Source organism: Nerophis ophidion, linkage group LG15, assembly GCF_033978795.1.
Source record: "Nerophis ophidion isolate RoL-2023_Sa linkage group LG15, RoL_Noph_v1.0, whole genome shotgun sequence".
Taxonomy (NCBI): domain Eukaryota; kingdom Metazoa; phylum Chordata; class Actinopteri; order Syngnathiformes; family Syngnathidae; genus Nerophis; species Nerophis ophidion.
In genome coordinates, this window is record NC_084625.1 from 29,147,481 (window position 1) to 29,156,122 (window position 8,642).

Below are 8,642 nucleotides of genomic sequence, written 5' to 3' on the forward strand. Positions count from 1 at the left end.
CTCCTTCCATCAGTGAGAGCTTTGAATGGTTGACCAAATACTTATTTTCCACCATACTTTACAAATAAATTCTTTAAAATGCCTACCATGTGACTTCCTGGATTTTTTTCCCCACATTCTGTCTCTCACAGTTGAAGTGTACCTATGATGAAAATTACAGACCTCTGTCATCATTTTAAGTGGGCGAACTTGCACAATCGGTGGCTGACTAAATACTTTTTTGCCCCACTGTAAATGTGGCATGTACATAATACACAGATGTGCAATATGCCGAAGCTGTACTATTGAGCAGTGACGTGCGGGGAGGTTCATGGCTGAAGAGGCACTGACTTAATCACAGTCAGATTTACAAACATATGAACCCTATAGAGTATCTTATTCACCATTTAATCGGCAGCAGTTAACGGGTTATGTTTAAAAGCTCATACCAGCATTCTTCCCTGCTTGGCACTCAGCATCAAGGTTTGGAATTTGGGGTTAAATCACCAAAAATTATTCCCTGGCGCGGTGCCGCTTCTGCCCACTGCTCCCCTCACCTCCCAGGGGGTTAACGAGGGGATGGGTCAAATGCAGAGGACAAATTTCACCACACCTAGTGTGTGTGTGACAATCATTGACTTAACTTTAACTTTACACATACAAACTATAGCACACAAAAAAGCACATTTAATAATAAAAAAAAACATTATTATGGTCTTACCTGTACTTATAAATGAAGTTCATGCACCGCTCCTTTTGAACAAAAGCATCGATAACTTGTTTATAGAAGTCTTTCTTATCTTTCTTCTGTTTTAAAAGACTCTCTGTCTCGATGGAGATCTTCCTACTGCTTCGATTGAAAGTCCAGTTTAGAAAACAGTTTTATTTTAGATATGTAATTCTCAATGTTAAAAGGCCAGGCAAGATGAAAAAATAAACGATCACTGCTCACTGTTGCTGCTTGTTGTCACTTCTTCTGCAGCTGAGTAGTCGCAAGAATGAGCTCTGGGATCACCAGGAGGCGGGAGAACAGGTTTCACAGCCATTTTATGATTGCCCAGCACAAGAAAAACGTTACACACATACAGTTGTTGAGAAAATACACTGTACATTATATACCTCAGCTAACTAAACTATGGAAATGTATAATATAATTCATATAGTAATACGGTCTCACTGCACAGCAGGCCACCAGTTAGCCGAGTCATTGCGCAATCTATGGTGAGGCTCAACTGGCTGCTGACTCACCGCAAGTAATTTTCAGTATTTGAAAAGCTAATGTGAAAATTCAGCGATTTTGAATAAAAATAATCTAAAACTGGTGAAGTTAAATGGAAAATAATTTTATAGTATAATGACTGGATACATATAACAATTTAATTATTTTTTTTTCTTTTTACATTGTTTTTCTTTCCGTGATGGCACGTGAGGCCCCGCCTCACCTGCTTCCCCTGACTGTACGTCACTGCTATGGAGGGACATTAGCCACTCGCTCACTACTGAGAAGGCTGTATTGCATTGAGGACGCATTTGTTCACTTCCATTTTCTTCCGCTTATCTGAGTTCGGGTTGCGGGTGCAGCAGCCTACGAAGAAGAGCCCAGACTTCCCTCTGCCCAGCCACTTCGTCCAGCTTCTCCCGGGGGATTCTGAGGCGTTCCCAGGCTAGCCAGAGACATAGTCTTCCCAACGTGTCCTGGGTCTTCCCCGTGGCCTCCTGCCGGTCGGAAGTGCCCTAAACATTTCCCTTGGGAGGCGTAGATCGACCGGTAAATTGAGAGTTTTGCCTTCTGGCTCGCTCCTTCTTCACCACAAAGGATCGATACTGCGTCTGCATTATTGAAGACGCCGCACCAATCCGCCTGCCAATCTCACGATCCACTCTCCCCCTCACTCGTCAACCAGACTCTGAGGTACTTCAACTCCTCCACTTGGGGCAAGATCTCCTCCCCAACATGGAGATGGCTTTCCCGGGCGAGAAACATGGACTCGGACTTGGAGATGCTAATTCTCATCCCAGTCGCTTCACACTCGGCTGCGAACCGATCCAGTGAGAGCTGGCCAGTTGAAGCCATCAGGACCACATCATCTGCAAAAATCAGAGACCTAATCCTGCAGCCACAAAACCGGATCCACTCAACGTCCTGACTGCGTTTAGAAATTATGTCCATAAAAGTTATGAATAGAATCTGTGACAAAGGACAGCCTCGGCGGAGTCCAACCATCACTGGAAACGGGTCCGACTTACTGCCGGCAAGGCGGACCAATCTCTGACACTGATCATACAGGGAGCAGACCGCCACCATCAGACAGTATGATACCCCATACTCTTTAAGCACTCCCCACAGGACTTCCCGGGGGATACAGTCGAATGCCTTCTCCAAGTCCACAAAGTACATGTAGACTGGTTGGGCAAACTCCCATGCACCCTCAAGGACCCTGCCGAGAGTATAGAGCTGGTCTACCGTTCCACGGCCAGGACGAAAAACACACTGTTCCTCCTGGATCCGAGGTTTGATTATCCGGCGTAGCCTCCTCTCCAGTACACCTGAATAGACCTTACCGGGAAGGCTGAGGAGTGTGATCCCACAATAGTTGGAACACACCCTCCGGTTACCCTTCTTAAAGAGAGAAACCGCAACCCCGGTCTGCCAATCCAGAGGTACCGCCCCCGATGTCTACGCGATGTTGTAGAGTCTTGTCAACCAAGACAGCCCCACAGCATCTAGAGCCTTAAGGAATCCCAGGCGGATCTCATCCACCCCCAGGGCCTTGCCACCGAGGAGTTTTTTAAACTACCTCAGCAACTTCAGCCCCAGAAATAGGAAAGCCCACCACAGATTCCCTAGCCACTGCTCCCTCATAGGAAGACGTGTTGGTCGGATTTAGGAGGTCCTCGAAGTATTCCCTCCACCGATCCACAACAGCCGCAGTAGAGGTCAGCAAAACACCATCCTCACCATACACAGCGTTGACAGTGCACTGCTACCCCCACCTGAGGCGGCAGATGGTGGTCCAGAATCGCTTCGAAGCCGTCCGGAAGTCGTTTTCCAGGGCTTCCCCAAACTCCTCTCATGTTCAAGTTTTTGCCTCCGCGACCCCTGAAGCCGCACTTCATCTGTTCACTCGTCGCTGTCAAATTTGCGGGAAACTGCTCGAATATGTAATCAACATGTATTACAACAATTTGACGATACTATTAAAATCTTCAACCAAAATGTATATAGTTTATGTATTGTCCATATCGTGCAACCCTAGTGTATAGTATTGATGTTTTCGCAAATTAGTAACCTTTTAGTATTGATACTTTTTTGAGACGAACCTACAACAAACTAAAACCTGCAACTTTAGATACAAGATTCGTCAGTAGCTCTACGAACAAATGAATGTCTCTTTTCTACATTTCTTTGAAGAAAAAAACATGTTGAATACCTTTGAGAAAACCAACTTTTTCCATGGCCTTCAAAACCTTGAATAACCTGTGTCAGAAATGTATTTTTTTCCTCTTTACCAGTTCATTGCTTCAACTGAATTTATTCTTCCTTTGAAAAAATATTTTCACGGCATTACAGCTGTATTTTGTAACATTCAATTAGATTTTTCATGTCAGATTTTTAAATTGGTTCTAATTATAAGTCAAGTAATGAAAAGTTCCCAAGCATATTGCATGTAACCTTTCACATATCCAGAAACTAAAGGTCAATTTTCCAAGCAGCATGTGTTATGCGCAGTGAAAAAAGATGGCGTACACCCGGTTGTCTATGTGAAACCAACAGACTAATCACAAAAGACTTAAATGTCATGAATTCATGACCACAAAAAAACTCTGTATAGTGTCAATTACACGTCAAACCTTTTGTGCGTCAACACTACGTTTCAATCAGACGCTGGCTGAGCTCCTATTACACGCACGTTGCATTGTTTACATGGTGGAAAGGTCCATAAGTAGTTCTAAATGCTCTTTATTTGATTGGATTTTACATTATTAACATTCGAGCAGAAACACACTGTTGTCCCCTGACTGCCATGATAAGCTGCAGAGTGAGTGGCTCCATTTGTTTGCATTTATTGACCAATCGAGACTCTGAAAACATACAGACTGAAAAAACAAACCGCGAGAACATTATTTAGCGTGGGTGAAAATTGAGATTTAAAAATGAGTCGACACAATAGAGATGATTCCAATCCTTCATGCTTCTGTCTGAAGAAGCTCTTTTTGTCACAATCAATCCTAAAACTGTTTAAGTTTATTTATTGGCAAACAAAGAAAATGTCATTTTATCAGTTCTACAGTTATGCTTCACCTTCTCTGCTGCAGCAAAACCAAGGTATTGGTCTTTGTCACTTCAAGTTGCCGTGCATTCTGCAATATAAACATGTTTATTATGCTGCATTGCCGGGAAATGCAGCCGAGAAAACCCAATGGCGTTGAAAATGGAACGCTTTGGAATGCAAAGAAATTCAGTGTATTGTACTATGCTGACCTTTGCTAACAGCATGAAAAGGACACAAAACAACCCCTCTGACCTCCTGCAAAACAGCAAGTAAATATGTTCATATACTGTATAATAGGCCATAACTACTTTTCTGTTTGCAGAATCCACTCAGGCAAGCTCCTATGGATGGACTGGCTATTATGTAAATGAAAGTACTGTACACGTTAAGCGCAACACATGGAGTGCTGATGACAGATTTCCACTGATTTGACTTGATTGAATGATATGTCTGAATTGAATGGTAAAATACATGTATAGGGTATTGGTTTAGTTCATGTTCAACATACTTTAACAAAGTTAATGTTATATGAGTACCTGAGAAGGTTAAACTGGTCACGATTTATAAAGCCTTCACAAACAAATTGAAAATGTGGCTCATCAATGCCTACAGCTGCCAGTACTAAAATATCATGTTAGATAAATGTTATGTTGTGATCTTGTATTTTATTTTCTATCATATTGTATATGTATTTTGTGTTTTCTTTCTTTTTCTCTCGCTGTCTTTTCTTTTTCTTTTAAAATGTAATTTTACTGCCTGTTTTACATCATGGCCAGGGGACTACAGATGAAAACTAGCATTCTGGTTAATTATGGCTTTTTTAACCATGTGTAGTCATATGTTTTATAAAATTCCATTGTCCCCTTTAAAATAAAATAATCTAATCTAATCTAATCTAATTTTACATTGCATGAAAAAATATCAAGTTCCCAGTTCCATGTCCAAAAATAGGTAGCTTGACTTGTTGATTTGCACGTTATTCGACTGTATAATAGATACCTTATAGGACCACTTGTAACACTAAATATTTATGAATGTAAATGTACAATCCACTCATTTTATCATTACATAGTTGCCTCTGCAATTGAGACAATATTTTATTTATTCCCTAACAAATTGATGCATAACAAAAAACTTTTGAAATATCAAATTACACCATTAGATAACAGTGAGTTTCAGAAGATCTGTGTTTGCATGTAGTTAATTTTCCTGTCAAATATTAAAAAACTAAATACTTTCAGCTAGAAAAATTAAAAGACCCCTTTAATGTTAGCAACATTGACACTTATATCATAGTTCCGCATCTTAAATCTTCACAGGTAAAATCCCCCCCCAAAATAGACACAGTAGTAATTTTAGGCTAAGGTCTGAGCACATTTTGGAACGCCCACCTTTATCTCCAAAATGTGGGCAGGTCTGCATCAGTGTGCTGACGTCACCTACAGAACACTAGAAGCAATTTCATATTGAGTAAAACATGTTTTGGTAGCATCTTTGTACCGCAAATAATTTAAATAAATGATCAAAGACCAGGGTGTACACCGCCTTCCGCCCGATTGTAGCTGAGATAGACTCCAGCGCCCACCGCGACCCCGAAGTGAATAAGCGGTAGAAAATGGAAGGATGGATCAAGTATTTCTCTAAGATGCATTGTTGTAGGCTGTAGTAATACAACTAAAGAAGTTGTCAGCATGCATACATTACCAAATGATGGGAATATTGAGCAAAGTATGGACCTCTTCAGTCGAATTGATGAACGCAAAATGAGACGGACAAAGCGAAAGGAGTGTATTTTGTAGCAATCATTTTAATCATTCTGACTTTTTAGAAAGAAGGTTTTGGTTGGAGTTTCACATAAAAAATACAATCCTGAAGATCAGGAGCACCCTCAAGGGGAGAAGCAGACCTGGTACTAAAGAATGAGAGAAAAAAAAAGTAAGCTGCTAGTATTCTATTTTGTGCCCTCTTTTACTGATGTTTTCCTCATGCATGAAGAAACACAGGCTACGGCGTCTATGGAAGAGGAGATTGAAGAGCAGGGAAGCCCTGAAATTGCTTTTTTTTTTTTTTTTTGGCCCATAATTGTTAACCATATCTGCTTTGAAATAATCATAAACCAGGGTGACAAAAACATGCAATTAGAGTGATCAAAAAATTGTTTTACATGTTTTTATCCACATTGTCAATGCGGAGAAATGGGCTCCAGATCTGTAAAGGATCTCACACCGAGAGGTAGTGGCATATAGAGTCTGGCAAAGAAAAGTTCCAAGTACAGTTAATTATCTACTGATTACTCAAAAACGAATTGATATTTTCGGAAATGATTGCCAGAATCATTTTCAGGAGCACAAATTACATAGAAAGTACTTGGAGAAATTTTGGTCACCCGGGCGCTTTGGGTCCTTTAAGTTATTTAATAATGACTCACATTATTTCCAGTCTTTCGCTCGCTACATGAAGTAATGTGGTGTACTAGACCTGGCACTTGTGCACGATCTAAGTAGCAATGTATACCTCCAACAAGGTTTTCAATAATGTCAGTAATAACAACTACGGGTATCAAAAAAATCTATATTTTCAAATCAATCGCAATTCTTATTTGTTACGATTCTTGATCGTTAAAAAAATCAGAAATGAAATGAAAAAATATATGTATACTGTATACACATATACATTAGAGATGTCCATGATAAATGCTTTAAAATATAATATAGGAAATTATCTGTAATGGTTTCAAAATTATCGGTGTCGGTTTCAAAAATGTATGACTTTTTAAAATGCCGCTGTGTACACGGACGTAGTACAGAGCGCCAATAAACATTAAAGGTACTGCCTATGTGTGCCAGCCCAGTCACACAATATCCACGGCTTTTCACACACACAAGTGAATGCAATTCATACTTGGTCAACAGCCATACAGGTCACACTGAGGGTGGCCGTATAAACAACTTTAACACTGTTAAAAATGTGCGCCACACTGTGAACCCACACCAAACAAGAATGACAAACACATGTCGGGAGAACATCCGCACCATACCACAACATAAACACAACAGAAAAAATACACGGAAACCCTTGCAGCACTAACTCTTCCGGGACGCTACAATATACACTGCCCTGCTACCCCCTAACCCCCCCCCCCCCCATTCCTTGCAATAGCTCGTTGAGAAATGTTGTTCTAAAACTGTTCGACAATTTGCTTACAAAGTGGTGACCCTCACCCCATCCTTGTATGTGAATTACTTAACATTTCATGGAAGCTGCTTTTATACCCAATCATGGCACCCAGCTGTTCCCAATTAGCCTGCATACCTGTGGGATGTTCCATATAAGTGTTTGATGAGCATTCCTCAACTTTATCAGTATTTATTGCCACTTTTACCAACTTCTTTGTCACGTGTTGCTGGGATCAAATGCTAAATTTAATGATTATTTATCAGTTTGAACATCAAATCTGTTGTCTTTGTAGCATATTCAACTGAATATGGGTTGAAAATGATTTGCAAATCATTGTATATTTACATCTAACAAATTTCCCAACTCATATGGAAACGGGGTTTGTGTATATACATATATATACATATATATATATATATATATGTATATACATATATATATATATATATATATATATATATATATATATATATATATATATATATATATATATATATATATATATATACATATATATAAATATATATATATATATATATATATATATATACACATATATATACATTAAGATATACATATACACATGTACAGATATGTATGTATGTATATATACATATATACATACATATAAACATACATACACACATATATATATATATATAGATATGTGTATATATATATATATATATATATATATATATATATATACACACACATATCTATATATATATATATATATATATATATATATATATATGTGTGTGTGTGTGTATGTATGTATGTATACATATACACACATATATGTACATATATACTTTATATATACATCCATACATATACATATATGTACATACATATGTAAATATATATACATGTATGTACATATATACATACATATGTACATATATAATTATATGTACATATATACATGCATACATACTGTACATACATACATACATACTGTACATACATACATACATACATACATATATTTATATCTCGTGGTTTTTTTTACGATATCTGTCCTGTTTCCAAACAAAAACTGTTTTTTTAAGTAAGATTTATTTATTTATTTTATGGAGGAATGTAGTTCATTCCAGCCACCCCTGCAGCCCCGACAGGGACAAGCGGGAGAAAAAGGATGGATGGATGGCGACATTTTTTCAATCAAGAATTATTTTGATCCGAGAATCATTTCTGAATTGAATCGTT